Raw genomic sequence first — 20,980 nt, 5'->3', positions numbered from 1 at the left:
GGGTAACACTCAATATTATCTAAATCTCAACTTTTTCTCCAAATTGCAATTCCAAAAAAGTTCCCAGTGATTTTCACTGTGGAACCTGACAAGTTGATTCTTCGATATAAATGGAAGAGCAAAGGGCCAAGGATATCCAAGACCTTTCTGAATGGATTGTGAGGGGAACGAGCACTACAAGATTTTAACACTTACTGCCAAAGATGGTGATTAAAACAATGACTTTGGAGTAGGGGAGAATTTCATCAAGATAGAAAATGCAAACTATCAATTAAAAGATAAGTACTTTGGCTACATTGATCATACGTACTTAATACCAAACATACTGTAGAGTGAAAAGAGAAGCCAAATCTGGAATAAGATATAAATATTGATAATATATACATAACTGCTAAAGAGCACCTGAATGCAAATCAGCAATGAAAACAACTCAGGAGAGACAGACCCCAAACACTAGCAGGCATTTCACAGAAGAAACAGAAATGGCCCATAAATGTAAAAAGATGTTCAGCCTCATTAGACATCAGAAAATGCACATTCAAACCACAGATACCATTTCCTTGCTGACAACTTGGCAGAAATTATGAGAAGTCTGAAAATAACAGTCTGAGAGATTATGACAACAAACCATCTGTTGTTGGCGTGTAAATCTATACTTTGGAGAACAGTATTGTCTAATGAAATTGAACATAGGCATCTCTTATAGCCCACTATTTATACTTAGAAAAACTCATGTGCATGTGTACCAGGAAACATATGCAGGAATGTTTATAACAGCATTATGTGTAATAATTACAGGGAATGAAGGAGGGAGCCAAATGCCCATCTAGCATACAGTGAATAAATGAAGTGTATGCTAGATACAAGTGTATGCTAGATAGTGGAATTCTCTAGAGTAGTCAAGGCATCATACCACTGTGGGCTTCAACATGGATGCATCTCAGAAATCATATCGAGTGAAGTCAGAATAGAGCCAGCATGGGTACCTTCAGAATCAGGAAAAACTGTGTTGTTTAGGGAGTCATACACAAGTAGCAAAGCTATAAAGGAAAGACAGTTATGAACATTCAGGAACGTAGTTTCCTCGGGAGGGTGGTGGAGGGGAATGAGAACGGAGGGGAGAACGGGGGCTTGTAAGCGCTTAATACGAACGTTTGGACCATTCCAAACATGCCAGTTCTCTGAGTTAATGTATATTCAGTGCAAAGCCAATTCAGATAACCAACGGTATTTATTTATATAATCTAAAAAACTCATGGAAGTATAAACAGATGAAAATAGGAAAATCCCCACTGAATGTGAAAAAAATGGAAGGAACTTGCTGTACCAAAAAATACATCCCGTTCTAAGTGCAATTAAGTTAAAACAGTTATGCCAGTGTAAACAAACAAGTCAATGGAAATAGTTTAGAAAACAGAAAATAACTCAAATTTAGAATTTAGAGTACACTAAAGGCGGCTTTTTGAAATCATGCTGTGGTCAATTATTTAATGAAAGGTGCTGGTATAATTAGAGAACATTAAACTGATTCCTGTCATACCATTCACCAAGAGAAATTCCAGATTGTGAACTAAAAAAAAATGTTGTAGGCCGGGCGCGGTGGCTCACGCCTGTAATCCCAGCACTTTGGGAGGCCGAGACGGGCGGATCACGAGGTTGGGAGATCGAGACCACCCTGGCTAACACGGTGAAACCCCGCTCTACTGAAAATACAAAAATTAGCCAGGCGCGGTGGCGGGCGCCTGTAGTCCCGGCTACTCAGGAGGCTGAGGCAGGAGAATGGCGTGAACCCCGGAGGCGGAGCTTGCAGTGAGTAGAGATCACACCACTGCATTCCAGCCTGGGCGACAGAGCGAGACTGTCTCAAAAAAAAAAAAAAAAATTGTTGTAAAAACTAGAAACTTTTTTTTCTTGGGATTGGAGAAGTTTTTTCTAAGGATACAAGCAATGAAACAGAAAACCCTATGTAAACTCACTCACCTGCCTTTAATGCCATAGTGTGCACACCCCAGCGTGTGTGTTTATGTGTATACATAGACATACATATTTTAAAATGTTTAAATTTGAACATATGTTACTAATACATATAAAACAAAAGTAGAAAATCAAAAAGATGAGGTAAAAATGTTTTGAAATATTGTTTGTGGTATTTGTGGTTAATAAACCTTTACTCTTTCTAAAAAAAAAAAAATTTTCTTTTAGAGAGAGTCATGATTAAAAATGCTTGTCATTTTCGAAACTCCTAGTTTTAACACTTCATAAAAACGACTTAATGTTCTTAAGGTAAGTTTATTTTGATGCTTGGTTTTAATGACTATTGTAGCTGAATAAGTCACTTCATTAATTTAGATCTGTGGATCCAAATATGGCTGTGCTTACTGAAAATATTTTTGAGTTCCATCCACCAATTTTGCAAAAGTGTTTGTTGAAATTTTTATAATAAATTTTCATCTTTTCCAATGTCAGTAACTTGTTTATGCTGAATAATTAGGAGCGTTGCATTTTTATTTTTGCTAAAAATGGGTTCAAAACCTGCTGCAACTTATTTTTGAATTTCATTTCCCAAGTTTAAGTGCACACTTTGAAGAGTTTTTATAGGTGACAATTTTTGGCAACACATTTTCATGAATTCTTGCTTGGTCATCATTAGTATTATGTTATCTTTACCTAGAAGGGTCAGATTAAATCTGTCCATTTAAAAAAATACCTTCTAGATTGCATATTGCTTACAGACACTTGTCACCACAGGAAAGATTGGCACATTCAAGCCTTTTTATCAATTAAAAAATATATACCATATTTAAGAATTTTGCTATGAGATAACCAGCAAATTTAGGGGTTTAATTTCCTCATCTCATTATAAACTGTTGTCAAGATGCTCTTGTGTAAGATAATAAAAATCTACGTCCAGTTGACTGATGGTGCACACAGACAATATTCTGGAAGAGAGTGGTGTCCCTGTTGCTCCCTCTGCGATAAGGAGCTCTCAGCACTTCTTTGAGGATTCCTCACTGACTGGCATGTGCTGCCTGGCCACTACCATGCAGCCTGTGTGTCTGTTATGTATTGGTAAGGCTTCTTTACTCTTAAAAACTTACGTTTTCTTCCTGTACCTCAGTGGATCACCTTGTTCACTTTGGAGATCACGGACTTAAACAATGGGAGAGACTTATATCACCTCACAGAAGTCCCAAGGTTGGGCAGTTCCAGGGCTAATACAATTAATTGATATCCAGGACTTGGATTTCTTCCCACTTTCTGCTCTGCCAGCCTCATTATGTTCACTTTGTCTTCAGTGTTGCTTCCTTCAAGATCTTTACTTGACTGCTGCAGTTGTCAGAATGACAACAAACAGTTGAAGCAGAGAGCCTCTGTTCCCCAGCGTGGCTCTTTTAAGAGCAGTGAAACTTCCCTGAAGCACAGCAGCCCAGTTCCCTTCAGTTTTCATTGAGGGGAATTGGGATAACTCAGGAGAATGGGACCACCGTGGTAGACTTAGACTAAACAGATCTACCCTCCTGGGGCTGGGGCTTGGGACCTGGCTCTAGCTCACATTGGGTTAAGGAGGTGGGGCTGTCTGGATAAAGCCGGGTCTCAGGACGGTGAAGGGGAAGGATGGCTGCTAGTAACTCTTGGCTGCATGAGTCCACTCCATGGGTCTATGACAGCTGCCCATTGGGAGCCTTTGGGAGATGGGAAAACCAAACTCTGACTCCACATCAACTTTGTTTTTACACAACACCAGTCTTTCTGTCTGCTCTTCAGGATGAACCAGTGTGCTTTGGTTTGACAGTCATGGTAGATCATTTCTCCTAGAATCTATAAACACAGAATCCAGTCACCCTCCTGACTAGAATAGCCAGGGAGCTATGATTAAAGAAGACAAAGAGCTTACGCTAGCATAGGCGAAAGAAAAAGTCCCTGTCTGAAAAGGATAATTTTTTCTTGGGTATGTCCAGATTCACCCGTAACAAAGCTAAGCAGGATGGTGGTCTGTAACGAGGTGTTGGGAACCAAAAATAGGGCCTTGCCTGTTGAGATAGTGTTTGGTGAACAATCTTGTCCCTAAGACAGCTCAGACAGCATTGGGGAAAGGGAATAGATGTCATCTGAGCACATGTGACACAGTGACAGCTGCTCTTCACTGGATACCTGTCTGCATGGGAGGTGCTTCACTTACGTCTTAGGAACAATCCAGTGAGGCAGTGACCAGCACCACTCTACGGATGTATGGTTAGCAGTTCTGACACGACCCCAGTGACTGCCACTCCCACATTCACACCCTTATGTAGTCCCCTCACCTTGAGTGTGGGCTGGACCCAGCAACTTGCTTCTAATAAAAAGAATGTGGCCCAAGTGATGGACTGTCACTTCTGTGATTAGGTTACAGAAGACTCGTCATTTTGCCGATGTTCTCTCCTCAGCCTTCACTTGACAGGGCCACTGGGCAAGGAACTGAGGGTGTCATCCAGCCAACAGCTACCAAGGAACTGAGGCCTTCAGTCTAACATCCTGAGAGGATCTAAATCCTGCTGACAGCCTGAGTGAACTTGGAATAGATGTTGGTCTGGTTGAAGCTTGAGATGATTGTGACCCTGGCTGACACCTTGATCACAGCCTTGCAACAAACCCTGAAACAGAATTTAGCTAAGCTGTGCCCAGATTCCTGACCCAGGGAAACTCAGAAATAATTGTGTGGTGTTTTAAGCTACTAAATTTTGGGGGTAATTTGTTAACACAGCAATACAATTATTACAAGGTGAGACAGCCCAGATGTCAGACTTAAATTTAACCTGCCCCAAATCACACAATGGAAGATTTGAACCCCCATCTACAAGGTGATTTGTTTTACTGCTCAGTCCTCCCTCCTGGCATCCTCCAGTACAGGTCAACACTGGGCTGTGGGCCTCCGTTAGACCTAGCAGGGCTGTTCTTAAGACCCTACTAATCATACCTTCCCTGGCAATGGTGGTGAAGCCATCCGTGATCATAATAACCTCAGAGGAGAGAGCCTTTTCAGCCAGGGCTCCATGAATAAAGCTTTGCAGAAAAGGGTGTTTGAATAATTTTTGTCACTTTTCCCAAGGATAGTAAACAGCTTCTAGATGCACAGGAGTGAAATTACATATAATGGATGCCTTAGGGCACCAGGGCTATTTAACTGGGCAGGCCACGTCAGGCCAGGGCCCAGGAGAGCCCTCGTGGGTAGGAGACATGAAGGTACCTGAAGACTCAGAGGTGAAGGGAACAAGCAAATGGCAGAGCTGGGATATTGATCAGGACTTCGGAGAGGCAGCACAGTGCAATTGAAAGACCAGATGCTTCAGACCTGATACCTCTGGGGCCAGCTGGTTCCAGGCCCTGGTGAGTTGTGTCTCCCTGGGCAGGTCACTCAGCTCTCTGAGCTTCAGTTTACTCCCCTGTGAAACCATAGTACTCACACTTTCACTGGCGCTTTCAGTTTTTCCCTGGCTAGATGTTTCGCAGCCTTCAGATCTCAGAATAACAGCAGCTACCACTACTGTAACTACTCCCACTGAGTAGTTCCCAGGGGCTTACTGTGCGCCTGGCACCGTACAGAGCACTCGATGCCTCTGTCGTCTCAACTCACAACAGCCTCATTTTCCACTGAGAAAGCTGGAACTCAACAGACATCAACAATCGCTGGTCCTGGACAATTGCTCACTGTCAGTGGTCGATGTAAAGGCTTCAGGACGTAACCATAGCACACGGCCTGGCACAGAGCATGTGCCCAGTGAGTGCCCAATTCCTCCCTATGGCAGATCACAGTGTGCTGCAATGTGGCTCAGCTGTCTGGATGGCAGAAGAGTCCAAGGGCTGTAATAACTCGGCCTCCTTATGCCCAAACAGTGTCATCCTCAGCACAGCCTGTGGACTGTCTGAGGATCTCTGCTGAGGGTGTCTGTGGGCTGTTAGCAGCATTCTCTGTTGGGCAGTGCTCCCTACACTCTGGGTAGCCTCTGGGCCTGCGGACAGCCCAGTCTAGTGCCCCAGCATTTGGAAAGTGCAAGGTCAGATTTTTGGGACACATTGTGGGGAGAGGGACCCAACAGGGCTGTTAAGAGCATGATCTCTCAGCAGGACCATTGACTCCAGAAAACACAGTTGAGTGGTGTATTAGTCTGTTTTCACTGCCGCCCGAGACTGGGCAATTTACAAAAGAAGCTTAATTGGTCTTAAAGTTCACATGGATGGGGAAGTCTCACTATCATGGTAAAAGGCAAGGAGGAGCACATCAACATCTTACACGGATAGCAGCAGGCAAAGAGTTTGTGCAGGGAAATTCCCATTTTTAAAACCATCAGATCTCGGGAGACACATTCACTATCAGAAGAACAGCACAGGAAAGACCCGCTTCCCTAATTCACCTTCCACTGGGTCCCTCCCACAACATGGGGAAATTCAAGATTAGATTTGGGTGGGGACACAGCCAGACCATATCAAGTGGCTAATCATCATATGCTGTTCAGAGAGAAGGAGACTCAGGCCAAGGTCAAATATACTAGAGGAGGCTGAATGCTATTGCAGGGAGAGCTCATCCTGGAATCTGGATCAGACAGAATTTTGACTCCACCATTATTAAGTCACTGAGCCACTCTGACCTCCAGTCTCATCTATAAAACAAACTGGCCCATGGTAGTGAACACTCTTTTTTCGGCCTGCTCAGCTGCCATTTGCACTTCTTTATATAATTTTCTTGGGTGAACTGCTTCTCTCTGTTCAACATAGTCCTGGGCGGGGGTGGGTGGGGGGACATCCGGTGAAGGCGTCCTGCCTTCCTCAGCCAGCAGATGGGAATGTACCTGAGCCAATCGGGCCCCTCTCCTGGAGCTGGAATTATGTATGGGGCAATTTGAAATGCAAAAGGCAGGAGCCGGCCCTTCCCAAGAGGAGAGACACCTGCAGCCGGTGCTGGGGCTCTCTGATCCTTGCCCTCCCAAAGGCTGCAGTGCCTCAATGGCCTTTCCTTTTCACTGTAAGGGGTGAGGGTCAGTGTTTGCCGCTCGCAGCCCACATGCCCTAAGACCCCCAGGGGATCCGTGTGTGTTCTTGCTTTCCGTGTAGTCGCTTCCTCGTAAGTGAAGTCTTTGTTAGCTGCTTTGAGCATTTCTAAAACAAAGTGGTAAACAAATACATTTATGAGATGGTGGCTTGCCAGTTTCTTCCCTCTGCATTTTCTCTTTGGAAAAAACGGGGGAGACTATCTAGGCTGATCCCCAATCTAGAGTTCCTGGGGTGGAGTGCTGAGGGACAGTCCCCAAGAGCCTGTGATGGTTAATATTGTCAACTTGATTGGAGTGAAGATTGAAAGTATTGTTCCTGGGGGTGTCTGTGGGGGAGTTGTCAAAAGAGATTAACATTTGAGTCAGTGGACTGGGAGAGGCAGACCCACCCTCAGTCTGGGTGGGCACCACCTAATCAGCTGACAGCGTGGCTAGAATAAAGCAGGCAGAAAATGTTGGAGGACTAGACTGGCAGCGTCTTCTGGCCTTCATCTTTCTCCCATTCTGGATGCTGCCTTCCCTCGAACATCAGACTGCAAGTACTTCAGTTTTTAGACTCTTGAACTTACACCAGTGGTTTGCCAGGGGCTCTCAGGCCTTCAGCCACTGACTGAAGGCTGCACTGTCGGCTTCGCTACTTGTGAGGTTTTGGGACTTGGACTGGCTTTCTTGCTCCTCAGCTTGCAGACGGCCTATTGTGGGACTTCACCTTGTGATGGTGTGAGTCAATACTCCTTAGTAAACTCCCTTTCATATATTCATCTATCCTTTTAGTCCTGTCTCTCTAGAGAACCCTAACTAATACAGAGTCCTTGATCCCTGATGAGCCACCAGCAGAGAAACCCAAGTGTCCTCTTACAGTGACTGGACTCCCGGGAGTCCTTGCCCAGCTCCAAAGTGAGCTGCATGAGCAGGCTCTGGTGAATGAATGCCTCTGCACGGTTGCTGGCACATCTCTCAAAGCCCTGGTCCAAACCTTTTAATGGACTGCAAAACACTGCTGGCTGCGTCTCTCCCCCAGCTGACCATTTGTAAATTGCTTTCGCCCTGATGCCTGATGGGGTGAAAAATGCATTTCCCATATCCAGGCTGCAGCAGGTGGATTTCTGCCACCACCACAGCAGGAGCTCACAGGGCCAGCCTGGCCAGCCTGTGAGAGAGGACTGGTGTCATTCTAGGAGGGGGTGGGCAGGTGACGGGCCCTGTTCGGGGACCCTTGCCCACGCACCACAGGTTCTAATGGCTGGAATGGGCAGGGGCGAGGGTGGTCCTCTGATCACTGGTCACAGGATCTGCTGGAAGGAACCCTCCACTCCTACCCTGCCTCACTGGGTCTTGAGCAGGACACCGAATCTCAGGCCTAAGTTTTTGTTTTCTAAATGAGGTCCCCACTGAGCGGGTCCTTGCTTTGTGCCTGGCATCTTATTTCTCATGGCCCAGGGGGCAGTGCTGCTGCCAGGTTTGTTGCTGTGTCGTACCAGGGCTGTCTGACTCCAGGGGGACATCGGGTACACTGGTGGTACTGCTAGGCCAGTCTCCCTATTGTCCTCAGGACCATCCCCTCTGACATTGCTGCTCTGCCAGCCTGGGCCCAGCCAGCAGCTGTTGGAGCAGCACCATGGCATCTGCCTTCTTGGAGGGCTGCCGCCTCTCTGTCCCCTTCCTCTGAGTGAGATGGGTGAGAGCTGAATGTTGTCATGTCATCTTCCCGGGGTTTAGCGTGGGTGCTGGTTAGGAGCACAGGCCTCTAAAACTCTGCCTCTGCCTACAGAAGTCTCCATCCCCCAACCCATAACCTGGGGATGCCCTCTACTAGAAATGGGTTAGCACTAACATTACAGAGAATGATAGTAGCTACGATTATTTAGATGACTTTTCTCTTTAAAGGAAAACAGTTACCACTTAGTAAGTATTGAAAAAAACGGCAGTAATTATTATCATACTGTCTAGCCAAAGCCTGTTCAAGTTCCCTTTTAACTTTCTCTTCTTTGGGCCAAAATTAGATTTGTGTTTTCTTTTAACTCAATAAACAGTCACTGAGCAGCCTCCACGTATTAGATTAGACGATCTCCATGGTAATCCGGAGCGCCTGCATCTGATTAAATCTGTACCCAGGCCTCCGTCCAAGGCTGCGATCCCTGAAAGGAAGTCCTTGTGGAAAAACAGTAGCTTTCAATTACCAAGTGTTGCTGTCGTCAGGCTTGCTTAAGCGCTTTATATACAAATTGGCATTTAATGACCAAAACAGTCCCGTGGCGGGGCTGCTAACATTTGCAATCCTGTTTTACAAATGGGATAAGTGGAGTTCAGAGAAATCCAGTAATTTATCCAGAGTCCCTCAGGTAGCAGGGGACAGAGCTGGGTCCACCTCGGGTCAGACCCCGAGGCCTTTTTCTCCCGGGCCACACTGCAGACCCCAGGGAGTGGCACAGTGGGAATGAAACTCTGAGCCACCTCTGCATTTTAGCCCGTTAAGGGGAAGTGAATATTTACTCCCAAAATGCTGCTCAGACTGGCTCATTTGGCAGCTTCCTCTGATGAGCTGAAATGCTGTTGCTCTGCGGCCACCCTGGGAGTCTCATTCTGGTCTAATGGGCTCTGATGGGCAGTTAAAGATGTGACAGATAAAGCAGAGAATGAGTTAGCACCTCACCACGATAGGGGCAGGCAGCCTCTTCCTAATCAGAGAGTCTTGTAGGGACTGGGAGCTACGTGATGGAACTGCTATGTCCCCAACCTGGGAGGGGTTGGGATGCTTAGGTCAGGGAGCAGAGTTGGAGCTAGAGTTCTACCCTTCTCTTCCTCATCTGCTCAGAAACGGAGTAATGAGAACATAAATTCAGCCCCAAGGAGTCAAGAAGGACCTGAGAGGCAAACACTGAACAGCTTGTGCCATCTCATGCCCCACCCCACAGCTACCCCAAAAAGTAGGTACCCTGATTATTCTGTTTTCAGACGAGGAGCTGAGGTTCAGAGAGGTACCCAGGGTTACACAGCCAGTAGGTGGCAGAACCAAGATGGCCAGACCCCAATCACAGCCCCACCTGAAACTAGACTCCAGCCCAGGAGCCTTGCTTCCTCCTGAAGACCCCACTGGACTGAGACCCCACCACCTGGTGTGCCACTACTGTGCTGGCTAAAAGGGCTGCCTGCTGGAAGTCCAGGTTCCCTGATGGGTAGCTGATCTCCATCTTGCTGCAGAAGTCTAGAGTCTCATGTAAGCCGCCTCCCACAAATCCAGGTCTGGCCAGTGCCCCTCACCCTGCAACAGCAGCAACTCTCAGCAACAGCAGCGTTTCCTAGAGCTGTGCCCCAGGTCCTGATGTTCCCTGGCTGGGGGCCCTTGGCCAACAGACTGCCCTTCTGTTTTCTCATTGGCAAGAAGAGGGCATCCCTGAACATCAGCGTGCTGAATTGTCACTAAGGGAGCTAGTTAGTAATGCAGCTTTTACCCTCCCCATCCCTCCCTACCTCCCTGAGATTCTGAGTCTGCAGGTCTGGAGCAGGGCCCAGAAACCTGCATTTCAGCCTCATGCTCCAGGGGACTTGGCTGTGCATGGTGGGTCCACCAAACGTGGGGACCTGTTGGCTAGATTAGGTCTTAGGTCCTAATTTCTATATTGTATGAAAGTTGTCAATCAAAATGGAATCTCTTGTGTTAAAAACACGAGAGCCAGGGAAGTTCATGAAGAAAGGGTTCTCACACTTGGATACCTCGGATACAAAAAGTATCAGAAAAGCCTGCAAACCCTTAACCTTGCACAAAGGCCATTGCAACCTTACACAACAAATACTTCTGCCCAGAAACCTTGGACTGGCGTCACCCCTGTTACTGATCTTAGTAGCCAAGGATAATTATTTCAAAACAATTATATAATCCTTCTCATTTTACCTTTAAAAACCTTTGTCTTCCGGCCGGATGCGGTGGCTCACACCTGTAATCCTAGCACTTTGGGAGGCTGAGGTGGGTGGGTCACGAGGTCAGGAGATCGAGACCATCCTGGCTAACACGGTGAAATCCCGTTTCTACTAAAAATATAAAAAATTAGTCGGGCGTGGTAGTGGATGCCTGTAGTCCCAGCTACAATGGCACAATCTCGGGTCACCACAACCTCCGCCTCCTGGGTTCAAGCGATTCTTCTGCCTCAGCCTCCCGAGTAGCTGGGATTACAGGCATGCACCACTACGCCATCTAATTTTGTATTTTTAGTAGAGACAGGGTTTATCCATGTTGGTCAGGCTGGTCTTGAACTCCTGACCTCAGGTGATCTGCCCGCCTCAGCCTCCCAAATTGCTGAGATTACAGGCGTGAGCCACCGCACCCGGTCCAAATAACCATTTTCTTTTGGAGAGGCTCTCTTTTTTATTTAGGTTGACAGTTGTCTAATTGGGGATAATTCTAAAGTCATCTTTCAACTTGTCTCATCTTAGGGCTAAAATTAAAATTCCAATTTAGTGGGGCCTTGTATTTAATTCTGCTGCTACTCTCTGAGCTCCTGTGATGGCACGGGACCTGGAGTGGGAGCTGCTGGGACACACAGTCAGTGGTCCTTGTCCTCCTGGAGGTTCACGTAATAGAGTACTTGGTGGCAGCTCGGAGGAATGGAGCCTTCGATGTAGGTCCAGAGGTCCGGGACACTGGTCTTTTCTGGAATTCACGCTGCCTTTCCCCATGAGTGCTCTCAGCCTCCCGGATGGATCCTGTCCAGGGCACCCTCCTCTCTGGCCGCAGCTCAGACAGGGACGTCACATCTCAGTGGCTGATTAGTCCTGGGAAACCTGCCGTCCGCTGGCCCAGTCAGGGTGGAGAGATTACCTAGCTAGCTGGCCATGTGGTGGGGGCTTTGGAATGGAGCCCCTAGAGCCCTCTGCAATCAAGGTCTCAGATTAATGGACATAAACAAGATCACTGATTTCCTCAAATAAGTGGATTGTGAATGGCTCCTCTGGTAAACAGGCCTGGTCCCATTCATCGTCAAGGGAGGAAGATTCAGTTTGGTGGGATCAGGGTCTTGCCCGGATATTTTACAATCTGTGAGAACAGGGTGTGGCATGAGGAGGAGTGTCACTTACAGGCTCCACTGGCCCCTTGTATGAGAGGCTAGGCCCTAAGCAGAAGTAAGGTAGATCTGGGGTAGATACTTAGGCTATGAGTGGGCAACGCAGGCCCCTAAGTTCCAGGGCAGTGGGCTGAACAGGAGGGCAGGGCTCATCACCAGGGGACTTGAATGCCAGAAGCAGTGACTCTCAGTCATGTGAGGACAATATGAGGATTGCCCGCAGACCACTGCCCAGAAGTGTCCTGCTCAGGTGGTTTGAGGGCCTGGTGTGGACGAGGGCCCTGGCTGGAAGTCAGGAGTCTTTGGGCGGGGCTCGGGACCTTTCTGGGTGAGTACCCCACATGCTACCCTCTACACAGCGTACTCCTGGGCAGGAATGCTGTTGGGCTTGACAGACTGTCTCTTATTGTCATCTACCTTTGACAAACGGTTCAGAGTCTCCTGGAGTGTAGGACACTCCAGATGTCAGCTTTATTTTTATTTTTACTTATTTTTTTGAGATGGAGTCTCGCTCTGCTGCCCAGGCTGGAGTGCAGTGGCACAATCTCAGCTCACTGCAACCTCCGCCTCCGGGGTTCAAGTGATTCTCTTTCCTCAGCCTCCTGAGTAGCTGGGACTACAGGCACCCACCACCATGCCTGGCAAATTTTTGTATATTTAGTAGAGATGGGGCATCAACCATGTTGTTCAGGCTGGTCTCGAACTCCTGACCTTATGATCTGCCCGCCTCGGCCTCCCAACATGCTAGGATTACAGGTATGAGCCACCATGCCCAGCCTATTTTTTTGAGATGGAGTCTTGCTTTTGTCACCCAGGCTGGAGTGCAATGGCACAATCTTGGCTCACTGCAACCTTCACCTCCCAGGTTCAAGCAATTCTCCTGCTTCAGCCTCCCGAGTAGCTAGGATTACAGGTGTCTGCCACCACACTCGGCTACTTCTTTTATTTTTAGTAGAGATGAGGTTTCGCTATGTTGGCCAGGCTGGTCTCGAACTCCTGACCTCGTGATCCACCCGCCTTGGCGGGTGCTGGGATTACAGGTATGAGCCACTGCGCCTGGCCAGCTTTATTGCCTCTAGAGCTGTGCTATCAAAATACAGTAGCCACATGTAGCTGTTGACAAATTCAAGAAAATTAAATAAAATTTAAAATTCAGTTCCTCAGTTGCACTAACCGCATTTCAAAATAATAGCCGTGTGTGGTCAGTGGCTACCATACTGGACAGTACAGCTCTAGAACATTCCCATTTCCACATCAATTTCTATTAGACAGTACAGCTCTAGAGCCTTGATCCAATGATTCTCTCTACTTTTCTGTATTAAGTTTTTCCACATTAGAAGAAAAAGAGCTTTGATCCATTATCAGGGAGAAGGCAGGACAAATGCAGTGAACATAATGTCTCCTAAAATGGTCAAAGGGTGCTCAGCCTCCATCAATATTAGAGAAATGCAAATTAACCATCCCAAGATACTATAGTTCACCTATATGAGTGGGAAAAAACAAAGTTTGATACACACTCTGTTGGAGGAGCTGTGGGTAGCCCACACCACCAGCTGCTCTGAGGTCTCTCCAGAGACACACCACTGACCTAGTACACAGAATGAAGGCAGACCAATGCCAAAGCAGTCGGGTGGGAACCAGTCTTCCCAAGTCAAGTGGAATCCTCCTCCTCATCCTCATGACAGCAGTCCTCTCTTGAGCATGATCTGAAGCTCTCTCTTTGCAGGCATGATCTCATTTCACCCTCCCAGTGGCTCTGTGAGGCTCAGCAAGGTTAGGCCCTGGTCCAATGTCACACAACCAGCAAGCAATGTGTTTAGATGCCAACCCATGTGCTCCCACTCTAGAGCTCACAGTCATTGAGTTAGTTGTTCGTGCAACAATTATTTTTTCAGTGTCTATTTTGTGCCAGGTACCATCCTTGCAACTTGGGGGGGGTCTCTAAAGCTTCCAAATGGAGATCCAGGGCTCCAGCATCAGTTGTACCCACCCTTCTGGTGCCAGTCCCCTGGGAGGCTGACAGTGTTGGCAGAGAGGTAAATGTCCTCAACTTCAGCTTGTGGAACATGAGGGATGAACGAACGATCTTCCAAACCCTCCTGTCAGGCCCAGGCATGTGAAATTGCAAGGGAAGAGCTCGTCACCACCTGCGGTTGCCCTGCGAGAAAGGCTGTCAGAGTCAGGAAAACCAGCAAGCAGGGCGGTGGTCTGGCTCCTGCAAAGAGGGCGTGGTTTCTCAGTCATGCCTGGTGAGGATTCTAGTTCTCCCTGGCATGATTCAGGCTCTTGCTAGTGGGGCTACCTGGGACTCACAGGGGCCTAATCTGACGCTTCCATCCTCCCCCCAGAACCCCAGAATCTGCTCCCTCTTGCCCAACTCAAACAGAGATGCAGAACACCCTCGCTGAGGTGCTGGGAGACAGGTGTTCCGCAGAGCAGGTTTTTCCAACTCAGGCTTCTCCCGTCCCTCCCTTTCCATTGAAGGATTCTCAGCTGCCATTCAGAACAGAGACTTATGAAGTCCGTAGCCACCAGGCACATGGAAATATTTAATTAAAATTACGTTTGACTTCATCAACCCCCACCCCACGCTCAGGACAAGTGAGCACAGGCAGTGTCTGGTCATTTCCATTTCCCCATCTCTTTTCCGGGAGACCTGTAGTCCAGAGAACAGGATCTCAAAGTGAGGTCTTTTCACATACTAATGGAGAAACTGAAGCTCAGAGCAGAAAAGTGACTAGCCCAGGATTACATAGCAGCCCAGTAAGAGAATCAGGCTTCTTGATTCCTTGTCTAGAATGATTCTCTGGAACCAAGGTAGAGATGATCTGGGGTTTGAGTTACTATCTGGACCAGGGAGAATCAGAGGTCTGCTGAGAAGTCTGCAGAATCTTGACACAGGAGAAAGTGGAGGAAATTGATCAATAGCAATCAGTTTCTACTGCTCAGCAATCAAAGGATAAGAGAGATCTTATCAACTGTCAGAAGATGAGGCCCCTGCCTGCAAATCTGTAGGTAGTTGAACACCACATCTCCAGTGCGGTTTGCTACATTATTTTTTAATTTAATCTTTTGTACAGAAATTATTCACATAGTTTCAAATTTTAGAAGTATAAAAAAGTACATAGGGAAAATTCTCACCCTACCTCTGTCTCTCATCCGCCCAGAATCTTACCTTTCTTTTGCCCACAGGTAACCAATCACGTTAAAGTTTCTTGTATCCTTCCAGATTATACTTATGTAAATACAATGTGCAAATACAAATGTAAATTCTAATTTATCCCCCTCTATGGACTGTCCTTCACTTTGCTTGGACATTTCTTCCCTGCAGTGCAGAGAGCATGTCATTCTTTTTCTCAGTTGCATAGTAGTCCATTGCACTGATGTATTCAACTAGTGCCCCATTAATGACCATTTAGGTGGTTTCTAATCTTTGGCCAGTCTAGGTATCCTGTAATAAAAATTTTGTGTATATGCCATGTGGAACATGAGCCAGTTGATCTCTAGGATTAATTCCCAAAAGTGGAATCTTAGAGTAAAATAACATATGGATCTAAGATTTGGCTTGTGATTGCCAAATTGCCCTCCTTAGAAGCAATATCAGTCAATTTAGACTCCCACTGCTATGTACAGTCTGCCCAAAACCCCACCAAGAGTGTGTGTTATTAAACTTTCAGGTTGGAGTAAAGTGGGAGGGAGAAATGGCGGATAGGAGGCAGGATTAACTGGCAGCTCCCACCCAGACAGACTGAGCAGTGTGTGGAGACTCACACCATGAACCTTTGCTCCAAGAACTACCACAGGAACATACCAGGAGGGCTGAGAGAATCCATAGTCTGCTTGCTTTCTCAGCTGAGAGGTTTGTGGCCTGGGGCAAGTTCCCATTGGCTTCCTGGAAATACAGTGCTGGTTAGGGGACAGAGTGGGAGTGAGACCAGCCTTTCAGGCTGCGGGCTGCGTGGGAGCTGGATGAGGCATGTGGCTGCTGGCTTTCCCCCGCTTCCCTGGCAACCTGTGTGATGCAGCAGAGGCAGCCATAATCACCTTGGGAACATCATTCCATTGGCCTAGAAACCACACTCCATCCGCCACAGCAGCCACAGCAAGCCCTGCCCAAGGAGGATCTGAGCTCAGACACACCTAACCCTGCCCCAACCTAATGGTCTTTCTCTACCTGCCCTGGTAGCCAAAGATAAAGGACATAAACTCTTGGGAGCTCTATGGCCTACTTCCTGAGAAACCTGAATACTTATCCAAAGGCGACCCTAGGGCAAGCTTGTATCCTCCCCATAAACCACGGCTGATGAGCTCTTGAATGCACCACCTCCTGGCTGGAGGCCAACCAACATAAAACCAGCACACTAAACAAAAAGAAAGGCAAGGATCTAAACAGAGTCTGCTTCACTACCTGGCTACCTCCACTGGAGCAAATGTTGGTATATCCATGGCTGAGAGACCTGAAGATGGATCACATCACAGGACTCTTTGCAGACACTCCCCAGTACTGGCCTAGAACCCAGTAGCTCTGCTGGGTGGCTCAACCCAGAAGAGAAATAATAATCACTGCAGTTTGGCTCTCAGGAAGCCCCGTCCCTAGGGGAAGGGGGAGAACACCACATCAAGTGAGCACCCTGTGGGACAAAAGAATCTGAACAGCAGCCCTTGAGTTCCAGATTTTCTCTCTGACATAGTCTTACCCAAATAAGAAGGAACCAGAAAAACAATTCTAGTAATATGAGAAAACAGTGTTCTTTTACACCCCCAGAAGATCACACTAGCTCACCAGCAGTGGATCCAAACCAAGAAATCTCTGAATTGCCAGAAAAAGAATTCAGAAGGTCGATTATTAAGCTAAACAAGGAGGCACCAGAGAAGGGTGAAGTCCAACTTAAATTAAAAAAAAAAATTATATAGACTATGAATGGAAAAATCTCCAGTGAAATAGATAGCGTAAACAAACAATCACAACTTCTGGAAATGAAGGACACCACTTAAAGAAATGTAAAATGCACTGGAAAGTCTCAGCAATAGAATCCAACAAGTAGAAGAAAGAACTTCAGAGCTCAAAGAAGACTTTCGAATTAACCCAATCAGACAAAAAGAAAAAAGAATAATTTAAAAAATGAACAAGGCCTCCAAGAAATTTGGGATTATGTTAAACAGTCAAACCTAAGAATATGTGGTATTCCTGAGGAAGAAGAGAAATCTGAAAGTTTGGAAATCATATTTGAGGGAATAATTGAGGAAACTTCCCTGGCCTTGTTAGAGATCTAGACATCCAAATACAGGAAGCTTAAAGTACACCTGGGAAATTCATTGCAAAAAGATCATCACCTAGGCACATAGTCATCAAGTCGAGACGACGGAAAGAATCTTAAGAGCTGTGAGGCAAAAGCATCAGGTAATTTATAAAGGAAAACCTATCAGATTACAGCAGACTTCACAGCAAAAACCCTACAAGCTAGAAGGGATTGGGGTCCTATCTTTAGCCTCCTGAAACAAAACAATTATCAGCCAATAATTTTGTATCCAGTGAAACTAAGCTTCATAAAGGAAGGAAAGATACAAGTGCTGACAGAATTTGCCACTACTAACCCAGCACTACAAGAACTGCTAAAAGGAGCTCTAATCTTGAAAGAAATCCTCAAAATCCACCAAAATAGAATCTCTTTAAAGCATAAATCTTACAGGCCCTATAAAACATAACAACAATAACAAAAAAAAATCCAAAGTATTCAGGCAACAGATAGCATGATGAATAGAAAAGTACCTCACATCTCAATAACAACATTGAATGTAAATGGTGTAAATGCTCCACTTAAAAGTTACAGAATGGCTGAATGGATGAGAATTCACCAAGTATCTGCTGTCTTCAAGAGACTCGCCTGACACATAAGGACTCACGTAAACTTATGATAAAGGGGTGGAAAAAGATACTCCATGCAAATGAACACCAAAAGTGAGCATAGCTATTCTTGTATCAGACAAAACAAACTTTAAAGCAACAGCAGTTAAAAAAAAACAAAGAACATTATATAATGATAAAAGGACTAGTCCAACAGGAAAATATAGTCCTAAGTATTTATGCACCTAACCCTGGAGCTCCCAAATTTTTAAAACAGTTACTAATAGACCTAAGAAATGAGATAGAAAGCAACACAGTAATAGTGGAGAACTTCAGTACCACACTGACCGCACCAGACAGGTCATGAAGATAGAAAGTCAACAAAGAAACAATGGACTTAAACCATACCCTAGAACAAATAGACTTAACAGATACTTACAGAACATTCTACCCGACAACTGCAGTATATACATTCTTTTCTGCAGCACATGGAACATTCTCCAAGACAGACCATATGATAGGCCACAAAACAAGTCTCAACACATTTAAGAAAATTGAAATTATATCAAGTACTCTTTCACACCACAGTGGAATTGGGAATCAATTCCAAAAGGAACCCTCAAAACCATGCAAATACATGGAAATTAAATAACCTGCACCTGAATGATCATTGTAGCAACAATGAAATGAAGATGGAAATTTAAAACTTCTTTGAACTGAACAGTAATAGTGACACAATCTATCAAAACTCTGGGATACAGCAAAAGCAGTGCTAAAAGGAAAGTTTATAGCATTAAATGCCCACATCAAAAAGTTTGAAAGAACACAAATAGACAATCTAAGGTCACACTTCAGGGAACTAGAGAAACAAAAACCAAACCCAAACCCAGCAGAAGAAAAGAAATAACTAAGAGCAGAACTAAATGAAATTAAAACAAACAGATTTTGGGATCATGGTGGATGGGAGGCAGGACTAGATTGCATCTCCGGACAGAGCAGCATGCGGAGGCTTGCACTGTGAATTTTCACTCTAGATTGACTGCAAGAACAAGCCAGCAATCCTGAGAGGACCCACAGACTCTCTGAAGGAAGCGGACTGCTCCTGCAGGACCCGTGGAGGCACCTCAAATCTGAGAGTGCCCCAACTGCGTAAGTGGGAAAGGGAGACCCTCCTCTCCCAAACAGAACCCCTCCACTGGAGAAGCCAAAGATCTGTTGGCAGGAGAAGTTTCCGACTTTACCTGGAGCTGAATCGAGTTAGAGAACTGAGCCAAGTGAAATACAGGGGTAGAGGAAGCCACAGAAGGGCCCTGGGAGCTTGCTGGGTCCCCAAGCAGCTCATTCCTGCTGGTGGATCCATCAGGAGGGTGGCCAGATGAGCAGGGGTTAAAACTCCACATGGAGAAGGAATTCTTTTTTTTTTTTTTTTTTTCTTAATTTTAATTTATTTCTACATTAAAATCTAAGTGAAAGGTTAAAATCTTTGGCCAAAGCGTAAAAGTTATGGATATTCTATTTTTATGATCAAATTTTAAGAATGCAGATAACATATAAATTGAATGTGGAATCACAGAAAAACACAAAGAACAAAATATTAATAAAGTCATAAAATTCTATTACTCAGAGACTGCATTCCTAATATCCTGACATAGATATTTCCATGTAAATAGCTCTTTGAAATGCCTATCTCTTAGTTATAAACTATTTAACTATTTTTTTAATTTTCTCTATGAAATATACAAACTAATGTTCATAGAAAGATACATTTCAGGAATAATAACCTACTTAAAAAAAAAAATCTGGCAATTCTCTGCTGCCATTGGTTGAATGAATGCATACCCAAATCAGCTCTGTTTGTATCAAATATTAGTGCTATTATATCATCATCAAAGTGAACTTTTTTATTAAGTTGTTGAAAACCACTGAGATTTGGGGGTTAATTTTTACTATAACTCACCTAATCTATCATTTTCTAACTGATATACTTTTCATACCACTCTGTATACAATGCTTTCTTTTGGCATCAAGCTGTATCTAGACAAACCGTTATTATTCACCCATGTACCCTTTTCCCATGGTTCCAAGCTTCTGAGATTTTTATATTACTCTTTCATTCTGGATAACTATTTACTGCTAACTTCGTCTGAGGTTAGTTGCAGATTATACTTCAGTTTATCATTTTTCTGGAGAAGGAATTCTTTGGCTGAACTTTGTAACCATTTCAACAGGGTAAGAAGTCTCCTGGCCAGAAGTCGGGGGAGGGTGTGAATCCTGCTTGCAGACTTCACAGGCAGGGGCAGAACTAAAGTCCTTTTCTTTCGCAGCTGGGAGGCAGAAAGCCATGGGCAAGTTTTCAAGCCCGTCTTGCCCTCTGCTTAGAAACAGACTCAGGGCTATTGCAGGCGGGGTCGGGGGTGGGGGTGGGGAGCATGGTGGGAGTGAGATGACCAGCCCTTCAGTTTGCATGGGAGCTGGGTAAGGCCTGTGACTACTGACTTTCCCCCACTTCCCTGACAACCTGCATCACTCAGCAGAGGCAGCCATAATCCTAAGGTACACAACTCCAGTGACCTGGGAATCTCACTCCCATCTCCCACAGCAGCTGCATCAAGACCTGCCCAAGGAGAGTCTGAACTTAGACAAGCCTATCCCCACCCCACCTGATGGTCCTTCCCTATCCATCTTGTTAGGGAAAGACAAAGGGCATATAATCTTGGGAGTTCTAAGGCCTCACCCACTGCCAGTCCCTCTCCACGCTACTACAGCTGATGCTTTCTGGAAAGCTTCACCTCCTGGCAGGAGGCCAATCAGCCCAAAACTAGAGCATTAAACCACCAAGGCTAAGGACCCTCATGGAGTCCAGTGCACTCTGTGCCACCTCCACCAGAACAGGCACTGGTGGCTGAGAGGCCCATAGACAGTTCACATCACAGGACTCTGTGCAGACAACCCCCAGTAGACTCGCTGGGTGGCTAGACCCAGAAGAGAGACAACAATCACTGCAGTTCAGCTCACAGGAAGCCACATCCACAGGAAAAGGGGGAGAGTCT

The 20,980-nt window shown here is 45.8% G+C and overlaps 1 long non-coding RNA gene across 1 annotated transcript; it reads right to left on the bottom strand.

Annotated features, from left to right (window-relative positions):
• Nucleotides 1-2,273: 2,273 nt before the first annotated feature.
• Nucleotides 2,274-16,079, bottom strand: LOC126962703 (uncharacterized). The gene is made up of 2 exons (XR_007728782.1): nt 15,897-16,079; nt 2,274-3,327 (listed from the first exon to the last, which is right to left on the bottom strand). It is a non-coding gene; the product is annotated as an uncharacterized LOC126962703 (long non-coding RNA).
• Nucleotides 16,080-20,980: the final 4,901 nt, after the last annotated feature.

This window comes from Macaca thibetana, chromosome 9 (genome assembly GCF_024542745.1).
Source record: "Macaca thibetana thibetana isolate TM-01 chromosome 9, ASM2454274v1, whole genome shotgun sequence".
NCBI lineage: Eukaryota > Metazoa > Chordata > Mammalia > Primates > Cercopithecidae > Macaca > Macaca thibetana.
The sequence above is the reverse complement of the archived record's forward strand: the minus strand, read 5'-3'. Positions and strand labels throughout refer to the sequence as shown.